The following is a 22,285-nucleotide window of genomic DNA, read 5'->3' as shown; positions in this document are numbered from 1 at the left end:
TACTTACAGGAAAGACTGCACATAACTGCAGAGGACCAACATATACAAGCTGACTAATTTTTGGCATCCATGATTTCTGCTAAAGAAAGCATTAGTTTTTAGGATAGAAGAGCATAATTTGGTAAGACATTATAAGTCTGTACAATAACAGCAGCAACCCTTAAATCACTAAATATTTGCAGAACTTCTAGCAAATATACTCTTCTGGCTACAGTGATTACATGCCTACTGAGATGTTTGCATACTTGACTGTTTTTAGTATCACCCTTTATCTGCTCAGTGTAATACAATGTTAAATCATTTTTTAGTGTATTCTTGTAAAGGACAATTTCTGTTTGAGCTACAGCAGCTAAAACCAAGCTTAATTACAGAGAGGAAAAAAAAAAAAAAAAAAAATGGAAGGCAGCCCAAGACTGAAAAAGAAATAACTCCCTGGGAATGTTTGCCATTATAGGGCCTGTCATATTTGTAACTAAGAGGGGCTCCAAGGGTGGCTTCAAGGTGAGATCCTCAACACATCCCAAAGAGGAAACATCTGAGGTGGGTCCTGCCTGCAGCCGGGTTGTGTTTAGTGCATCATCGAGTTCTCAGCATGATCGCAGAATTAAAATGACAGACTTGGGTAGAGGGCAAGAATAGCTGCACGCGTGACTTCTTTGGAAGGCTTCTTTCTAGAGCTCTCTGAGTCTTGATTTCTGTGTTTATTTGTGTTTGTTTTCCCAAAGACAGCTTCAGCTTAATGCTTGTTCTCCTCCACACGTGTTACAGCAGGTAGCAGTACAACTAGCATCCTTCAGTAACTTACAGAGCTGTTGCAAAAAGGAAGAGGAGCTCTGTGGAACTTTCTTCAATGTATTTTCTATTATATCAACTGTATGTACACTTTGAAGTCTGTATTAATTGACAGAGTCCCACTTCTCAAACCCTATTTACTTGACAGGCATTTACTCAAAGATTTTAGATTTTTGCTTCTTGGATACAGTTCTAATTATAACTTTTGGATTTGAGATTGGTAGACAGTAACATTCTGGTGACAAAATGATTGATTTTTATATTCTTGGAGCACAGTTTACTGTGCAAATTATTGCACTATAACATAGTGTGCCAGATGAAATATATAGGTCATACTTTCCATTTTTTTGAACCTTGTACAGTCATTAACACTTAGGCAAAGTGGATATTAAATGCCATTTTGTTTTGTCATCCAAATCACATCATAAATTTGAAATGCAGAGATTTCTGCCTCCAGTACTGGTGCATTAGGAGTTTTCATGCACGTTTATTCTGCTAAAATATTTTTGCATGCTTCTTATGTGTGCAAGATCCTTTCACTCTTCAGTCTACCTCTCTCATTGCCACTGCTGACATGTATTTTTCTTCATCTTGTTGAATGCTGTTTCTGAACTCAGGTTTCTTTATCTGTTATACCATACAGATGGGGAATTCAAGATTAATAATGATACACCAGTTGGAGTTTTTTTGATTCATAATTCAGTGTAACTTTTGGCTCATAACTACATGCATGTCCTAAAACATTATGCACTTATAAAATGCTTGGGGGCTAATAATAATGTAAAGGAAGGGCTGGAACCATGGAATAAATGTAAACTGAATTCCCATCGAGTGACCTCATTGCATTTTAGAAATAACACAATTTTATCTTCCTTTAAAAATATTTCTTAATCTAAAATATGCACATAAAGAGTTTCAGTGTTCTTACCCTTAGTGAAACTGTCCCTGATGCTGCTTTTCTGTCCATGATTTATAGCAGCCTATGTCACTGATGTCTTATTCAGGAGACAGACATGCCAGGAGAACAGTATCAAACAAGTTCTGAAGCAGTGATGAAAGATACCCTCTGATGATGCATAATCTACATCAAAATAAACAACTTAGTAACAGAATAGCCCCTAAATCTGAATTTTCCAAAGAAATTAAATATATAGCTTGGGGCAAAGGCAGCAAAGGGACACGCTTATCAGTGAGAACAGATATAGGGTACCGTAAACAGAAATTACATACTTAATTATTGTAATTTTGCCTTATATGTTACTTTCAAGTAACTTTCCAAACCAGAAATGTAGCTAAAGTACTACAGCAGGACTCAAACGGCAGAGATATCATAAGTTGCTTTCTCTCTTTTCCCTTTTGTTTCCCTTGTATCACAGTAGAGTTTCTTCCTGCACAGTGAAACATCTTGTCACGTAAGGCAATCTTATGGGAGCAACACAACCTTTCTACTGCGCCTTCAAACATGCATGCTGAGGGGCATGCAGGTTGTTCTCAGAGTTCGGCAATGATGCTGGTAATGCATACAGTCCTCTCACGTTACCCTTGTTCTGAGAATACTTCAAACCCAAATTTGTTCTGAGTATTAAATTGGCCTTGAGATGAAATAGCTGCCTGAGTTTCCTTGGAGAAAGGCCAGCTGACTATTAAGGAAGGCATTGGATATCCTAAGCAATGTTCCTGATCTTGTCCTTTCATCTAGTGTCCCATGACACAAAATGATCTCTTTCTGGAAGCAAACTTGCAGTTTGTGAATGTATTAAAGATTCTGGTTAAACAGCTTCTCTTCTTTCCCCTAGCTCAATAGTCTTCATTCTTATTTTTAAAGCAGTTTAAAAAGCCACTCAATAACATCAACCCCCAGTAAAAACATTAGCCTAGGACTGTGCGAATATCACATTCTCAAAGTACCCAAACGACCTAAACACTACCATAATACAAAAAAAAAAGGGCAAAAAGCCTAAGGTAATTAAGAATGAGGTATATTGCAGTAGCTCTGTGCTGTCAGCATCAGCTGGCAAAGGGAGGTGTGCGTTCCCATGGCACGCGATGACGGATGACACCATCATCTCCCACCCACTTCACTCATAATTCTCACCATAACTGGGTTATTTAGTCTGGATTTCCTTTCATAATAAAATCCACAAGTACAAAACAAAGTCACGAAGTAAACTACTTCTTTTTTGTTGGAGTAAAATGTACAAATGCATGAGTATTTGTTCGGAAATTTTGACCTTTTCTGCTTTTCTTCAGATTCAGAGTAAAATCCCATTTCAAATGATTGCAGTCTCTAATGAGACAGAACTGCTCACCTCTTCACAGCTCCTTGCAGCTGATTCAACAAGTCATTATGTGCGATGGCAACATTTTTGAAAAACGCAGGTTGAAACACTGTGATACTTCTCTTGCCATGTTGGAATCATTCATGATTAAAAAACATTATTTCAACAAGATCAGTAGTTTAGTGTTTATTAAAATATAGAGATTTTTTTTAATATGTAATGTGTCTGGGTATCATATACCATCACAAGATAGAAGAATTCCTATAAGCTCTGTGCTTGATACTCAAATGAAAATGTTAACCTTTCAGGAGGAAAAAAACCACCCTCGTTTCCCCCACCCCTGGCTTCCTTCAAGAATCCACTTAATCATCTTTTGAAATTTAATAGGTTTGGGGAGTGATAACAGTATTCTAGGTTGCAGCAATGGAAAGGAATGGATTATTCTAACCTTTAACAGGAGTGAATGTGAAAGGCGATTAATTCGTGAGGCTTTCTGAGGTTGTAGATGAAATCCTAGCTCCCTTGAAGTCTATAGTTTCAGAGTCTGTTGAGATGGCACAGCAAGGATTGCACTCCAGCTCCTGTTTCTCATCTTATAATAAGCAGCCCGAAGTTACAGCATCACCAAATAAACTGGCCCCACACACAGAAAATAAATTAATAATCATATGATCCATCTTGAATAGGAGGTAAGAGCTTAACACAGAAACAGGGTAAGGTTCCTGTCCTGAGTTTTGCAACAGATCAGGGTAGATTATCACCATGGTTCTTCTGGTTTTAGACGTAACCCATGAACAGAGGAATCTACTCATATAAGAGTCCCTGGAGGGTTAGAGTACAAGCGCTACTGAACTCCTGCAACAGCAGAACAAATAATATGCAAATAGCCACTTTGAAAACCTTGTTCCCATATGTGTTTTCATTCTCACAAAAGGGCACTTCTCAGTAGAGGCTTTGATCAAGCAGACTTTAGTGATAACTTTGATTATTCTTTTCCTTAGTAAATTGTTCTGTTCTTGGCAGTAACCTGAAATTGCCTGCATTCACTTGGTAAATTTTCCATCACTTCAGTCTATGCATTATGGAACATCTATCATGTGAGCTGGGAAGAAAGACAGGAGAGAAAGGAGTGATGAGAATTTGGTGTGGAACAGAGGGATGGTGTGGTGATGTGTTTCTTCTTTCTGGGCCTGGGTCTCAGAGACAGAGAAAGGTGCTAAGCTACAGAAAACTCAAGTTATTCTTAAACCACCAATTTTCAGAAATCAGAAGTGCCATTTTTAGCATTGTGAGCTATTTTCTCATGCATTGTTGACTACAGTTGGCAACAGATTTGTTTTATATATTATGAAGTGGTTTGTTTCTTTTTTTTTACATAGCACAATTATGCAGTAAGATTCCGATATTTTTCCTAACCAATTCACTAGAAATTTATGACCAGCTTAAAAAGCAACAAGAGTGAGCCCTTGATCATAAATATACAAAACTATCACCTACTGTACCTACTGAGACAGGTCCTGGAATAAATGTATTTTTCTCTCCCTGTTTCAGATACATCTTTAAGCTTCGCATCTCATTTTGATCCTCTCTATTATGTCTGGATTGAAGCTCTAGCTGCATCTACTTTGAATGAGATTCATTACAACCCAGAATTGTCAGAATTCTTAAGAGTTGAGAAGACAGAAAAAAAAGATACAGCAAAATGATTTAAAAAGCTTGGAAAGTTTGGGTTGTTTTTTGTTTTGTTTTGTTTTGTTTGTTTGTTTGTTTGTTTGTTGTTTTTTTTTTTTTTTTTACATTCTAATGCATAGGAAAGTTAGCATACCAGAAACTAATTTGATGCATATGGGAGAAATGCAAGCGATGGACAGTATTAACTCAGCATAGATACATCTTCTCATTGAAACTCACACATGACGCTGTAATCAGTCTGTACACATTTTACTAGTAACCAAGGCATCATAGCAACCTTTATATCAGTTCTACCCATGTAAGGAAGCCTACAGTCACTGCTATTGGAGAATCATTTTGGGGTGTTTTTTTGGACATTTTTCACTTTAAAGCTGATACATTTAAGAGTATAGGATTATCATACGCCACATTCTTTCTTTTTTTTTTTTTTTAATAAGTATTTATTTTAAAATTTAGTTAACTTTTTAGTGATACAAAAAATTTCAAATTTTAAACACCTCAGGAGATGAGTACAACTGCAACTTTTTTTTCAGTCCAGCAGCTCTGTAGTTTCTAGACCTAATCCCCTATAGAATATAAAATGTCACAGCAGACTGAAATGGCTTTAGGCCTTTCTATTTCCTCTGCAAACAGTAATAGTGATCAAAGAACCACAGGATAGGAGGATGTAAATATGCCAAATACCCAACTTGATTGATACCCCACCTTTCTCTAGATTTTTGCTTAGGTTGACTCAGCTCAAGGTCTCTTTTGTGAAACATCAGATATCAGGACTGTAAAATTTGATTTCCATGGCTTCACTGTAGGAACGACCTAGCATGTTGTCCATGAAGTGCTCTCGCTTATAATTTTAATATAGATTTGCAAAATGTGTCTGTCAGTGGGATTTGAGGTGTGGTGAGCGGGAGATCACAGGACATGATCCGTGTAGGCATTATGCATTATTGCTGCAGACTGAGGAAAAGATTGTTGGCTCATTAATTCTTAGCTGTGTTGTTAATCTTATATGCTCACTTGTTCTGTGATCCCACTAGGTTTCTGTTTAACACTGCCCTCTTTAATATTACTTTTCCCAGCTTGTTTTTGCTGGAACACTACTGCTCTCTAGCTTTCAAAAGCTTCTTGTATCCTCCACCTTTCTCTCAGAAGTGCTTTCTTCACACGCTTCACTGATTTTCTGTCTAAAATAAACTGGAAACATACTGTCTATCTCCCAGCCAAAGATGCCTCATTTCTTTTGCATACTTTTAAAATGCAGTAGCAGAAATTACCCACCTCTGAAAAGATGATCAAAACCAATCTAGCTCCCAGAAACAAAGATATAGATGAGCCACAAATATTTAGAGCACCTGGGAAACGGCCAGCTCTTGCGGACACAGCACTCCGCACCAAGTCAAAGCTGAAAAGCACATATACAGGCAAAAGTCATGGATCAAGTCACACATGTTCACTGTTTTTCCTGCTTACTGCAATGATAACAACTATCACCTGTGCTGAAGCCAGCTCCCCGCGCTCCTCAGTGACTCATTTGCCCACCTAGCAGTACGAAATCTGGTTGCAAATTGTTTCATGAGTATTTGCAAGGCTTCAACCTTCAGGTGTCTTCGAAAGCATGCCCTCCTCTGGCTACACAGGCACTAGGCAACTCTCATTAATAGCATGACCAGTTTAGTCCGTACAGTTTCTAGTGCTACTGCACATCAGATCTGAAACTGGGCTTCCCTCTGTGGCTTCGGTGTTTCAGAGGATGTAAAGGTCCTTTACCAGTCAGAGTTTCATACAGCACCGTAAGAGAATGCTGTGAGCAGTGACTTGTTTTTACAGTATATCTACCCTCCTCTTATGTAGAGAGGAAAGAAAAAATAAACAGAAAAAAAGTAAAGGCATTTAACCTGGCTATGAAGATGCTGTCACACAGAAGAGAGGTAACTGCTCCAACACATCTGGATGCCTTGGGAAGGAGTCTGCAGCTTCATGCGGGAGGCACTGGGTGCTGCAGGGGAAGGGCACCTTAGTGAGACCCCCAGAGAGCTCAAGGACTGCAGAAGCCACAGGGCAGTCTGCACACAGGCATTACCTGGTCTGTTGGGGATGATTATGTCCTTCTCATCACGGTCTGACAGGGTGAAAGAAACACTAGCAACTAGCAAAGTCAGGGATTTCAGAACAAGTGTGATTTGTGGGAGAAATCTCTCAAGGTTAAACACTCCTCATAAACCCCAGAATAGGGGTTGGAATTTTTATCTCAAGATAAAGGTACAACCTTTGGTGAATCACCCTTTTAATGTAACATTTGTGTAAGAAGGGTCTGAAGCTTGGCCAGCTCATAAAAGGAACATTTGAAAATTGAGTGCAGGGGTCTGGTTATGACACTGCCCTGTTGGGACGGATGCACTTCTCTCCCCCCTGCAAACCTAAGGAAATGCTTCCATTCACAACTCTATGTGCTCACAGTTATGGTGATGACTTGGAAAACACTGGGATCTAAAGGCATTTGATCAATGAACTGACTTTCATTTCACAGATCTAAAAGACAACTTCGGAGGCCTGAACTCTGCGGAGAGGGGCTGTCCTTTATGCAACCAGATTTGTCAGCAAGGGAGAGCTCTTTGATCTGGATCACTTTGTAAAGGCTTCTCCTCACCTTTCCTCCCCTACACAGGCATCTCCTGGGACACAGATACAGCAGAAGCTTTAAATTCAGTTCATATTCCTGGACATTTATTGTGAGTTCATCCTTTATTTGAATGCTTAATCTGAGAACAAAATTCAGCTTTGCTTACTAACTTCCTGTGAGAAGACAAGTTCAGTTTTGTATTTGACTGTTGATTCCTTTGGACCCAGGGAAATTTATAACTAGGAGTATCAAGTGTGGAAGCTGCATTGTGCAGCTCTCAACCTACCAGTGTTTGACAGTGTCCACTGGGTGAGCTCTCTCTTCAGTAAACAATTGACATCCATCCCTAGCTGAGTTTTGTAGCACAAAATGTGTTATGAAAAGTCATGTGAAACTGGGACGAAGTGCTTACATAGAAGGGGAAATCCCTGCTTTATTCATTTGAAACAGCCAGAGCATTAGCTAGAGTCCTACTTGCTCAACATTGTGAACAGAATGATTCAGAGTTTAGGGGACTGTTGGAGAATGGCTCAGAGACAAGGGTCATGAGTCCACTGAGCAGTTGTACGATCAGAGCCTGTTCTAGGGGCTGATGCTGGGCCCCACTAGGGTTTGCCTGCAGCTGCTCGCAGCTGCTGATACATGAAGAATGTCAAGGACGCTTCGGCCTTGTGTACCGTGGTGTGTCGAAAACAAGTTAAGAGGAATTAGAAATAGTGGCATGAGAAACTTAGTGTTACGAGAAGCTTGTGCTGTTAGCCAACCGCAAGAAGGTGGACCGTGCGAATAGGACTTTTAGAGCTTAAGCCAATCAGCTAGTGACTAGTAGGCATAATAATTAGCGTTGTCTGTATAAATATATGTACCCTGGACCAATAAAGAAATCTATGCTTTATCACTCACATTGAGTCCGTCTCAGCATATCGTTCCTCCGCCGCTCCGCAGGGGACAGATTTATCACTGACTAGAACTGGCTTAACAAGGAACCATGAACACTTAGATTAATCATTACAGCAATATGTAAATGCTACTGAGCAAAGAGTTCTAGTACTCTCACTAGTTACTTGGCCAAACGCAAGGAAAGTCTTATTGCAAACAACAGAGTTGGGCAAGACATGAATAGAAAAAGCTCTTTGCAACTTGAAGTCTTGAGGCAGCCAACAGTGCCCTCTTCTGGGTTCTTGATGAATTTCTTCCAGTTAAATCTGGTGGTTGTAAACTGTGTGTTTTGCCATTACTTTATCACTCTTCCTATGCTTAAGAATGATGCGTGCAACAGCAAGCAGCAATTGGGAAACAAAACCATTCTACAATTATTTTTCAAGTTGTCACTTTCAATATTAGGTACTGAATATCAGACAGACTACCTGAATCTCTAGACCATGGTACAGCATATTTATACTTACTTATAGCATATATTAAGACAACTCCAATTGAAAATAAACTACACAGTGAACTCACTAGATGCTGATTTGGACACTAAAAAGCTCAAGACTTGTGTCCAGGTTCAATATCATAAACCAGAATTTCTCCAGACTTGGTTAAAAGTGTGAAAATATCACCTTGCCCCCTCCTTGTGCCCAGCAACATCACTAACACAAGCTGCCTGTGTGCAACAACTTAGTCTCTTCCTCCAGCCCCACTGTAACCCCCCTCATAGAAGCTTCTACTCCACCACCACCTAGGAGTATCTCTGGAGCCCTGAAGCCCTTCTTGAATTTACAACCCTTGAAATATTGTTTAAATACATTAGTCTGGATCTTTGTCACTTGAGTCTCTCCCACCCCTATTCATCTTTACATGGGGAAGTCGTGAGAGAGTTTCTCTAGATCTTTCTGAGAAACTCTGTACAAATAATTTGAGGCTCACCTTCAGGGTTAAACTCCAGCTATGTTAAAACCACTATAAATAACCCAAGTTTGTAAATCAGACCTCAGTTCTGAAAATTTTCAAAGCTTAATTAATCACAGCAGCAATAGATAGCATTTACAAAAATTGTCAAACAACGGTTTCAATCCTACACGCGTACCCAACATAATTGAAAAACCAGAAAAAATAACTTGTGGACAGTGACAGAACAGCTGCTAACAGCAAATAATAAGAAACAAACACATAATGCACAGCTATGAAAGATAAAATAAAGTTTGATGGGCACAACCGAAATTTAGGGAGAAATAATCACAAATTCTGACACCTTTTTTCAAATACACAACCCTTGTAACAATAGTAGCAGTGTTTTGTCCACGACTACAGAGAATTGTGCAAGAATCAATATGAGGAAGGGCAGAAGTCTAATAAGAGGAAAGGAAAGAAAACCGAGGAAACATCTGAACAGGTAAGATTTCTTGAGTCAAAAGAATTAGGGGCAGCTGGTTGGTTTTTTTCTTCAGGTTTTAGAGATCAAGCTGAAATGGAAATTTAGGATTTCTACCTCGTGCAGAGAGAATAAAAGTCAACACAGAAGAACTGTAGCATCAAGGATTAATGATTGATCTGTAATAAAGCATTTTAGTGATGGCTGCTTAGCTGTTTTAAAACACATGGAAGCATTGTGAAACACAGTGGGAGTATTTAATCTATGAAGAATCACAATAAAGGCATTTTTATTTTAAAGGCTCTGATGCTGTAGCTCAAACAGGCTGGATACAATAGCACTAGTACAGTTGGCTGTAGCAGCTCCAGCGCTTACAGACATGAAGTCACCCTCTATGTGCTGGGGAGTGTCAGAGCAAGTATAATAAATACCTCCTGTACACTCACTGCTCTGCACTGAAGGAGTATCTCTTTGGTTATGTTCTGACTTGTCTTTGTTTCAGCATTATGTAGATCTCCCTGAATGTCCTGCTTCAGATTGGACAGTTAATTGCTGTCGTTTTTTTTTGGTTTTTTTTTTTTTTTGCAAGGCTGCCTGTGCAGATGCACCATGCCTGGGAGCTGGGGAGGTAACTGCTTTGGCTCCCAAGGAGGCTGACAAGCAATTAGCTGCAGGTTCATGTGTTGGCAGAGGCAGTGATCTGTGCTGGTAATCTGTTCAGATTCTTGTTTCCTGAAGTTCTGTGAAAAAACACAAATTACTGTTCTCATGGAACAGTTGTTCATTGTCAAGAGCAAATAAAGCATATCTTTGGAAAAACCTATGATCTGTTTGCGTGCTCACAATAAAAGCAAATGGTATGGCTAGACCAAATTACAGATTATTTAAATTTTTTGCAATTGACTTTGCTTTAGAAGGAAAAATCCAATCCCTCTTCTGCAAAGGAGGGAAAATCAGGCAGTCGCAGGTTATGCTCTCAACTCCCCTGAATTCCAGCTTTTGTCTCAAACAACACTTAGAATCTAAGATGGCTTAAGGAAGAAAAACAAGTTCAGTAATAAGGAAGCCATATATGTTTCTGGAATTTTCAGTATTGTGTAAATCCTTTTCAGCTTCATCTCTTGGTTAGAAATCTATCCAACTTCAAATGCATCCAAGGTACTCCTAGAACTGATTAGACAGAAGTAAATCACCAGCTCATCTTAGGCCTGACCAAAAGTATTTCCTCCACTGTCACTAGCACTTTAACATGACAGAGCACATCTTTTTTTTTCTACTGTTTTTAATACAGATGTTACCCCCCAAAAGAATTACACTACACGTAAACACTGTTTCCCCCATATAAACTCCCACCCTACAAATAGAAGTTAGGTAGCAAGGTCATTTTATTTTTTTTTTATATGGATGTTTTGTTTGAAACTCTTGTAAAGAACAAAAAGGCTAAAACATCCATCAAAGACAATGGCTAATGCATTCACTCTCCTGGTCAGCACTGGGGAGCAGTTTTGGGGGTGAAACACTGGTGACAAACCTGATATATAACATTACCTCTAGTGACTATAAAAGTTAAAACGTGCTGATGTTTCTACACCGAGCAACTTTCACAATGCAAGTAAGAGGGGTGTTATTTTTAGCTCTAGGTATTATAGAGACATTAAATGCTGATGTTAGAGGGGACAGCAGATGATTAGCTCAAAGCCAGACATGGGTGTTCTTGTAATGATAGCTATCGTACTATGTGTCACTTGCAAATGGAAGTGTGCCTAAAAATATACAGCAATGGGATAAAAATACACTGTGCAAAAATTACAGAGCTAATGGAAACATCCAAAAAAATACAGTAAGACACTGTCATATTTCTACAGCAGCAGAGAATTACCTCAATCAGACAATAAAGAATCATTCCTTTCAGTAGCATTCTCTGAGATGGCTTTAATACTCTGCATAAGGGACTCTACCAGGTGTAGTAGGGCTGCAGGGTGTCATTAGAGCTCTAGGACAGTTCTTAGGAACCAGCTGGTTGTAACCTGACTGCGTCCTTTAGGTTTCTCTGTGACCCATGGCAATGAGCACAACCAGGACAGTGTTTGGCACCACCAGATCAAGACTCACACAAATACTGTTTGCACTCACACACTGATCCTGTGAGCAAGCAGAGCTACTGGAGCAGACATACCACGATAGAGGGGTTTTACAAGTACATTAATGACCATAGGAGCCTGGCTGGATAGTAACACTTACACATCCTCATGTGTCAGCCAGTAAGACGGTGGTATTTAATTTACTGTTTGTTTTGTTTTGTTTTTCCAAAGGATTTAAAAATCACTTGTTAGAGAAACTCAGAGGTGCTACTTTTTGCTAATTTTTTCTCAACTACTAAGGACATATTCTTTGCCAGAATAGTGTGTATCTGTCCTGTGGGATTTAGGAAGGGAGAGCTGCCTCCAGGCAAACTTCTCTAAATTCAGGCTTGGCAGCAGTGGGAAGAGCAGCAGAGGGCACCAGCATTCCGCTCAGACAAAAAAGATCAGCAGCAAAAATCCCTCCTAATGTGTTTTTCATTAGGCAGAGGGGAAAATATTGCAAAGAGAACAGTAATATAAAAAATTCAAACTCCAGTTTATCTGGCATAAAACCCTCTTGATTTACGTATGTCTAACCCACAGCCAGTGGCTGGGGCGATAGGGATGCATGTTGTATCAACCATGGAAGATAGACAATTGACGAGTCCTTAAAAAAATAGCAGGTGTCCACTGATCTTTTCGTCTGAGTTTCAGTGGGAACAGGACAATAATTTCCCTAATTCTGAAAGGCCTTCGTAACAGATACATATAGAAAAGAACACTTACAGCAGGAGCTGGTACAGCAATGTATATTTAATCATCAAACCAGTCTTTTAGCACCTGAAGCATGAAACCGAAGGGAATTTGTCACTGCTTGCTTCTATTCATTACTTGACATAACAAGCACTGCAAAATGCTGTGCTTCTCTTCCAAGATGATGTTTTGTTCGCCACTCAAACCCTCATTTTTGCCATGTCCTAAGCTTTCTGAATGCAAAAAAATCATTTACTGGGTCTGACCATTTACTGCAACAGAGATAAATTAAAAAGCCCAACCATGCTGTTGGGTACTTTGTGCTTCTTTGTCCTTTGCTTGGGCCCCTCTCCTCTCTGCCTCTGGCTGTACAGCTCTTGGTCGAATGAGTGTCCCCTTGCTGTGCGCTCCTGGGGAACCTGAGGAGGTTTTCAAGGTGCTCTGGCAAGTACCAGAGAAAGCAAAATGGCTCTCTTGCACTGAATCAAGTAGCAGGTAGAAGAAAACTGGACAAGTCCTGTGAGAACTAAGTCACGCACCCAGCTATTAACAGTGTCACAGTGGTAGAGATCTTATTAGCGAGTGACCTTCTGGAGCAGAGCATTCCCTGGAAATGCAGAGCTGTCAGTCTCTGCCCTTTGCTCCTCTAGCTCGGCCCCACTGTGCCCGGGGAGGACGGTGCCCGTGCCGGTCAGCCGCAGCAATCGCTGGGTAATTCTCGCCGGGGCTCACAGCCACCTCTCCAAAGCCCTTGCTCCAGGGACCAGTGAGAGCCCCAGCCATTAATTCTGGAGCATGGCAGATTTTGGAGCAGGATACTGTGATGGTATTTCTGCTGCTTTTTCAAATACCCAGTTCACTCAGTGAGCTTTTATAGTCTAAAGTGCAGTAATTGTCTCAGGTTAAGATGCTGCACGGTTAATCGCCCCTAAACCATGCAACTTTTGCATCCCCTTCCCATTGGCAAGAGCTTCCTACAACTTCCTTTTCAGCCAGTGAGACCAAGAATATTTTCTTCAAGGAGGAGGCAATGCAGAGGTGTCTCTCACATTACAGTTGGAACGCTTATGTTATCTTATGGGAAAAAAAAATAGAGGTATATTAATTATAAAAATCTGAAAAGACACATAAGCAAACAGGTCACACATTGTTTTCAGTTATTTGTTTAGGAATCAAATTAATTGATGAATTCTCATTAATTTAAATAAATATTTCAAATGCGTTTCAATCAACAACTTGTCAGCAGCTTACCCAGAAACTACTGAAACTAGATGATGCTGTCACCTGAAAGATAAGGCAGAGACAGTGACCTTTACCTAATTATTTAAATTACTTTGAAGTATGTGAAAGTAAACGGTAAGAAAATACATTATAATCAAAAGTGTTCTGCTTCTCTCTATTCATTCAATATTCACTTCAGCACCAAACACAATTAATATTCTCCCTCTGTATTAGAGGATTTTTAATAATGCATTAAATTATTCCTTGGGGTTCACTGAAAACTCATAGCATGTACAATGGTTTTCTTCAATGCTCATTTACACAAAGCAGCACGTTGATTACCCAGGCAGTGTCTGACCAACACCCTCTACATCTTTACAAATTAAAATCTTGCACTTAATGGTCAACAGTCACAATGATCTTAATTGCAGTGGTCAGCGCACATCAGTCTGGAGCCTCTTCACTGAATGAAATCAAGATGGCTCTTGTAAGTGCTGCATATGTGTTTGGAAAATTAATATATCCATCTAAAATGCTCTCTCTTTCCTTTTATACAGGAGCTAGATGGGATGGCATAGGCGACTGGGCAGTGCAATCGTGCATGTGCACTAAGTGTCCCCAGGTTGCTCTGTTACCCTGTTGTCTGACCTCAATCTCATATATAGAAACCTCTTTTCAAGCCATACAAAAATTATTGCTGAATAACAAAAAACCTTTTCAAGTGCTTATGACAGTACTGCAGTTAAGAAAAATCTCGTGAATATATATAAAGAATTGATAATGATTTTCATTTTCTACAGTTAGGCTTAAAATTAAAGTTTAAGCTGATTATGAACCCTGGATAAGTATGTTCCTGGCAAGAATATTCCTGAATCATTTTTGCGGTACCTCAGCATTTTTAACACATACTGATACTGCTAGCAAGTGAATCTTTAAATTTTTGGACACGATTGTCATTTCTGTCTCAGACCTGGAAGTGGCAGTGACAAAACGGTGTGAGATACTTTAGCTAATTGTTTCCTCTTGCCAGTGAATATGGAAATTGTGGTCCCACAATTGTTGTTAAATGAAATCATCGAGCCAAGACAACACATGTTCCCTTGGTTGCTGTTTTTTTTTTTTTTTTTCCTCCTTTGTCCTGTTTTCAGGAAGAAACCTGGCTATGATATGTTTTTTTGCCACTTCCAGATTACGCAGTAACAAAATGCCCTCTGCCATTTTCTGTACAGGACCTTCTATTCAGGAAATAAAGCCTTTGTGGTTTCAGATCCAGAGCAGATAAATAGTGTTCAAACTCTTGAATTCTGCTTTATGAAGCCAGAAGTGATTTGGGACTTTTTTATTCAACTCAGAGACTGCACTGTTACAGCAGCACAACGCAATCAGTGGGGACCCCAGGGCTACAAGACATTGAGGTTAAACTTCAACAGTTTGGGGACAGTGATTTCAGCAGCACAGATGAACTCTGGAGCTCCCTTTGGTGCAGGTCCCCCTGACAGGGATGGGGATCTGCCGTGAAGGTTTATCACCTGGCAGTGTTCTCCAAAGCTTTTGGGACAGAGCTGTTTGGGAGATGGGGAGCTGTGCGATCATGGAGCTTCCTAATTTCTGCAGGAGCAATAGTGCCTTGAGAGACTCAGGGCTGGCATCCTGCAAGTCTCCAAGCACTGCCCTTGCGTGTAAGTGTGGGTCTCGGGATCCAACATATGTGTGCCAGCCTGGTAGCCTACAAGTCTGCTTTATTTCTGCAATATTTTAGCTGGAAGCATTACACAGAAATATTGCCATCTTTGCAGATGCACTGGAGTTGGAAATAAGGGAAAGTTATAGCTGCACCTTTCCTTGGGTTTCTTGAAAGGCAGACAGCAAAGCTATTTATATCCCAGCTCTAAGCCTGCCTATACACATTTTCAGAATCTTCCAAATTTCTTTCCAGCTTTGAGCTACCCTTTAATTTCTTTTTGTTCTTTTAGCCTCATAGGATTTCTCAGATTTACTGGACTGTCATGGATATTTGCCTTTGCTCAGTTGTAATTATTGCCTTTCCTATATCTTTAGTACGTGGGCTCTCTATGGTATATCAGCCACTCTAAGAAGGAGCAAGTAAACTGTATATAAACCAAACTGTGGGGATGTGACATTAAGGTGAATTTTAGGTTTAACAGCAGTTCCAGAACAAAACATTAACCTTACAACCTAACATTAGCTGTACCACCTTGCACTGAAGATCTGGGAACGATGAGCAATTCTTCCAAAGAGATAGTCTCTATTAAAGTGAAAACATACAGAAACTTGCATACACAAGATAAAGGTTTTAATCTCTGGACAGACATTACCATACTTGTTATAATATCATTACTTTACAGTATGAATATTAAATCAGAAACCTTTTCATTTTTACATATGTTGTTTACTCCTTGATGAGCTTTTGCTGCTTCTCCAGGATTCCTGAGACTCATGAAAGCTTTGAATACCAAAATCTTTTGAGAAACATCATGTGATGTTTCACTTTTCTTGGTAAGTTTTGAAGACAAGGCTGGCTACATTTTGTGAAATAGGAGGATTAAAGCTGCCCAGATTTGGGGGAATAGGGTATTTGGGGAGAGAAGGACCAAGAAAAATGTGAAAAATTGAGTCACTTATTTTTTCTTATTCTCCTCTAAGAAGAATAAAACCTAGAGACTGCAAATTAATCTTTAAGTCTATCCTGATTTCTCTGCCTATCATTTATTGAAAAGAGAACCTTGTCTTCTATTAATAAAAGTGAAGGTCTATATTCTTAGAGAACTAATCTATAATTTCTGTCATTGTGAAACTTGGACCAATTTTTGTTGTTGCTGACAGTGATTAGCCAGGAATATATATGAGCATTTGTTTAAAATCAAGCAAACAAAACCAGACCAAATGCCTGTCTTACCACAGAATGAAATCATGCCCACAGTTCACTATTTTTTTTTTTTTTTTGCCTTGTAGCTTTTATGCTTTGCTTTATTCTCCCTCAGATGAATCATGTGTGACAAAGATGTTGCTATCCCAGAGGTAACAAGTTTCTGTAAGTTTTGTGAAAATGGACAGCCAAGAAGATAAGAGACTTGTTAACGCCTCCACTAGGGAAAGAGCTCAGCAGAAACAATGTGCCTTGGGAATCAGGAAGCCCAAATGAGAGACTTTCTAAACACCCAAATGCTGAGACAAGCAGCAATCACTCTTGTAGTTTATATTAGAGAACTCATTCCTCAGGCATGGGTAGTTTTCTTTTTTTGCTGGATAGTGTCTTGGATGTCTAAAGAGGGGATGAAATCATGCTGAAGCTTTGGTTAAATTCTGCTAAGAAAAAAATATTTGCTCTGCCTGGGTCAGCCTGGCAGAGTGCTGGAGCCTTCCCTGCACAGCAATCAATAGCTCACTTGATGGAAAGTTCCTTAACACTGACTTTACTCACACTCCCATTTCCCAGGGCTGTCTTATTGGCACAACAATAACATCCATCATCATTAGAGAAAGGGAGTGTCCACTTCTGAACTTCAGAAAAGAAGTTACAGGTTTTCAAAATGGAGCAATCTGTCCAGGGCTCCCCTCTACCCCTCACTGCTGCTGGGGAAGGCTGCTTGAAACTGCCCATCTACACAACCAAGAGCCCAGCTGACACGTTTTCTGAACGTACCTGGAGAGATAGTGTTGAGCTGCAATTAAAAATGTTCCCCTTTATGAGGTGTTTCACTATTAGGAGTCACGGGGAGTTATCCCACATATCCTCAGATTCAAATTATACAGACGGTGCAAGGCATCTGTGTCTGCAGAGACGAAGGACTAGTTCTGGAGGAGCTCAGCCTCTAACTGATTTGCAGAGGGATAGGATGGCTTGTGAGTCCTGTTCTAATTCTGGTGGTTCCCCTTTGGGAAGAGTACTGTGGAATGGGGCATTCTGGCATTCCACTACCTAGAAGTGACTTACAGGAACTCCCCCTTCTTCAGTGGAAGCAGGTAACAACACATTTCTGCTTCTCTGGACACCCTGAGTTATTCCTCAAACTCATATCTGGCAGGGGAGACTGGGATAAGATGTCAGAAACAGAGATATCAGAATCAGAGGCCAAAAAGTTAAATAATTTGATACACTTGCCCTAGGGAGCAAGTAGACTTGACTTATTCAGTTCTACTTTATATCAATCTAAGTGCAAAATGAGCTTGCGAACAAGTCTTGTTTTTTATTAGGTTTGACAGCATTAAGCAGTCAAGTTTCATAGCTGATTTCAGATTCCAAGAGATGTTTTAATTCCTGAGAAACAAAAGCACATCACCTATCATGAGGAGTAGGGGACATGTCAAATAGCTCAATTTACGTCAGTACCAGAAACTCATAATTATATCCAGGACTTTTCTCCTGTGGCAGGCCCAGAGGTGCCTGAAGACATGCTTACTGCTCTTTGTTCATTAGATACTCTAACACACTGAAGTTTTGAATAGCATCTACTTTTTCTGACAGGATATCATGTACTCATTACCCAAAACAGAGAAACTGCCATACATTGCTCACGTGAGGGTAAGCAAGTAGAGAACAAGGAAGCGAAGACAAGAAACCTTGCCAATGCTCGTAACACATCCCTGCTCTTTCATCACATTTATAGTCTGGAGAGCTGCCAGAGTATAGAAAAGAAACCAGGTGACATACAAAGAGTGAGGACAAAAAGGGAATTAACGCAAAGCTAATGGTATTGGATTGCCACAAGAAGAATCATTGTCTGCCTTGGACATGCTGGCAGAATACACACCAAGAGAAACAGCAACTTTGACCTCACATTTCACCCCCACCCCAGGATATGGATGACTGTCTCTAGCAGAATGAAGTAGCTGGTTTTCCTCTAAAAAGCCAAGGTCCTCATAAAAGCACAGAAAACATAGGGTGAAAGTGACCTCAGAAACATCTTGTCCCATCCTGCACTGCAAGGCAGGGTCAGCTCTCCTGCATCGCTCCTGGGAGATGCTCAGGAAGACCTCAATGATGGAGTGGAGGCTGCAGCCCCCCAGGCAGAGGATATCAGCAGTTAGCTTTTCTCAGCCATTAAATATTTTCTATAACCAGAATTTCACTTGCTGTACCCTCAAATTCCTTATTTCCATACCTGGGAATTTCATGCCTCAGCAGAAGTTCCTATAAACTGGAATTGAGTTGTAGCTATAACTGCTCAAAATCAGACATCTGCCAAAATGCCATGCTTAGTCAGGGTTCCAATTAATTCCTACATCTCCACTCTTCAGTCTCTACTCACTGCCCCACCTTCCTCAACTGACTGTGACAACAACCTCCAAGTACACACCGAAGCTTATAACATTTTGATGGAATATAAAGCCTACTGGTCAAGTAGTACAAATTAAATTAATTTCATTCACAGATTTTAATTTACTTCCTGCAGAGTGATTTTTTGCATCCCAGCAAGTTAATGCCAAAGTCAATAATAACTGTCATCATCATTTCAACCTTTCATTTCAGTTTCCTGAATCACATCTGTAAATCAAATCGGTTATTGCCGTAAAATACATGTGCTGGTTATTTGATTAGCTCCCTGTAAAGGCACTGCCATTCCCTGCCACAAAAGTAATTGCAACTAGAACTCATTAAAACAAAGCTTGAATTTATGAGCTCCTGTGCTAGAGGCTGCCCCACTTTCTGCTGCCTTCTTACCCATGGCTGTGCTCAGCTCCAACCTGGGCATTGTGCCTCATGCCAGCAGGTCATTACAGCACCCTTGATCAAGTGTTTGTGGGTACCCGGGGACATCATCCCTTATGGTCATCACTATTTAGGGCTACTCCTAGTTGGCTTATGAGCTAGTGTAACTGGTAAACTGCACATCTCCACTAGAAAGCACATCCTGAGGCACCAGGTTGCAGGTGCTGAACGCACCCTTTGGAGAGAGCCTGTGCCAAGGAGGGTGCCAAAGTGCTCTAGCAGCATCTCTTTCCACTCATCCTGGCTTCCTTTTCTCTCTCCATGAGGAGTGTCACCCAGCCAGGCCCAGATGCAAAGCTGCATCCATGTGCTCTTCACCCCAGTCCTTGCTGGATTCTAGCATGGGCTCAAGCCAAGGGGGAATCTTGTTCACATAAATGATTATCTAGAAAAAAATGAATGGTTTTCAAAGGAATTGTGGTTTTCAAATGATAAGTAGAGCTAACAAAGACCTTAGTGGTGATTTTCCTGCAAATGATATGTACAGCTGTCAGTCAGTGAAATAAAACCCAATTTTATTCCTTTTTGAAGTATTCAACATGTCTTTCCCCAGTTAAGACACTCTGGTTAAAGAAGCACAGTAGGAATCCTTCAGTTTGAATTGTCCTGACTAACTTCAGTCTTCTGACATCTCTAGGTCTGGGAGCAAATATAAATTATGTTCAAGGTCTGTACACTTTGTTCTCTGGTGCAGTCAAAGACACATTTGCTGGCATGGAAACCTCTTCTCTCTTCCTCTGCATTCTTTACCAGGCAGCACACCACGACTGTGTATCAATTCACAAAATGTTTCAGCACTTAAAATTGATTTCTGTTCAAGTTTCCTTAAAACCCAAGAAAGTACATTGCCAGGTTATAATGGACACATTTCAGACTCCCAGCTCTGGCTGCCAGTTGGTTTGTGAGCCTTTGGAGTAGTTTAAATAAGACAACAGCAAAGGAAGTTGTCCTTTGCACTAAACCAGGATGATTTGCATGAAAAAGTGTGTATTAAAGGTTAATTAGGACATCACTGGGGGGATTTAATTTGTGGTTTAGTAATAATGTCTGTTGCTTTGTAAAATATAGCCTGCATTTTCTTATATTAGACCTTTCTATTGGTACATTAAAGTAAATAAACAATGTAATAGTCCAATTTTTTCCTAGGTCATAGTAAGTAGAAAAAGCAGCCAGGAAATATTGAGCACATTTATGTTAAAGGGTAAGATCCTGAGACCTCTGCCTTTTGACATCAGAATGGCTAATAATTCTTGAATTGCAAATAGGTAATAAACTCATTAGTTTAAGTGTGCTGTATCTTTTCTGCTTTCCTGTATAATACAAAGTACACAGTACACTTAAAAGCTCTACAGTTGTGATTAAAAACATGACAAATATCCTTCCTATATATATATATATTTTTTTTTAATCTTATAAGGAGTACCTACAAATTGCAACCCTTATAATGCTGCTTCTTTCAGCATGTGTTCACCTTGGCAAACCTCACAGCTACATCTACAAATATGACAAACCGAACATCATGGGTTCTTACTTTTTATTTTGGCAGGTACAATGTTCTGCTGTAGGAAGATTCTTAAATAACTTCATTGCAATGCTCATTTTCTGAGCTCGATGCACAAAAAAATCACAGAACTCAGCTCCATTTAGCTAAAACATTTTCTAAGGCTCTTGAACTTTTCAAGTAATCCAGGCCTGATTTACAGTTTCCTATAAAAGTCAAGCAGCTTTTCAAGGTTTCATGTGCATGTGTCACCAGTGAAATGATTCCATTTTGACTGCAGTTTTCTTCCTCTTTGTCACTTTTGAACCCTGATTATAAAAATATCCATTTGTGTTAACTAGTCCTAAGTGATGAGAATCAAATTAAACTTTCACCCATTCACTTGCAGGTAACTTTTAATGTTTCTTAATTTATGGCACATGTATCACAATGCTTTTCTTCTGTGACCTCTAGATGTAAGACAGAGACAAGACACCCACTCCGTTAGTGCAGACCTTGAGCTTTTCTCACTCTTACTCCAGGGACCAGATTTCCTCAGCATTTATGCAAACCAGGTTAAAACTGCTGACTCCTCTACTAGAACTTCTTCCAGATTGCACTAATATTGTTTCTGGTTCTGATTTTTACAACATTTATTTGTAGATTTATGAGCTTACGCTTAAAGGAACAAAAAAAAAATAACATTTTGCCAAACTGCTGGTGACAATTACATACCTCAAAATAGTGAGATTAATAATTCATTGGTATCTCCATTTGTTTCTCTCAAATGCGTCCTAGACTTTATATCCCCTCACTACATACTCAACATCCTTCAAAACTGATTAGTGGAGGCTCCCAACCATTTCCCTTCACTTTGGTCCCAGTAGATAGCATAATAGATATCTAACTACCAAAATATTAACCTATTGTATTATCATAATGCAAATCTCAAACTCATGGTCTTGTAAAGAACTGAAATGATGTGGAAAAAATCTTCCCAAAATATTTCTCCCCAAGAACTTCCACCAACATTAGTATAGTTTTGTGATTTTTTTTTTTTAATTCAAAACTATGTTTTACAACAAAACATCTCTGACAAATTCCAATTATGAGGTGTTCTGCATTATAAAACTGTGTTCTTGGCATTTGAATTCTGGTATAAAATAGCTTAAGGGACAGTATTAAATTGAAAAAATAAATCATACTAATAAAGCTCTTTATTCTAATGTTTTGGGTTTTTTTGTTTGTGGTTTTTTTTTGTTTGTTTTGTTTTTGTTTGTTTGTTTGTTTGTTTTCCAGCTTTGATACTTCCTAATACAACATCCTGTATGACAATTATGTCC

Source organism: Tyto alba, unplaced genomic scaffold, assembly GCF_018691265.1.
Source record: "Tyto alba isolate M040663 unplaced genomic scaffold, T.alba_DEE_v4.0 Super-Scaffold_17, whole genome shotgun sequence".
In the NCBI taxonomy this organism is placed as follows: Eukaryota; Metazoa; Chordata; class Aves; order Strigiformes; family Tytonidae; genus Tyto; species Tyto alba.
The sequence above is the reverse complement of the archived record's forward strand: the minus strand, read 5'-3'. Positions refer to the sequence as shown.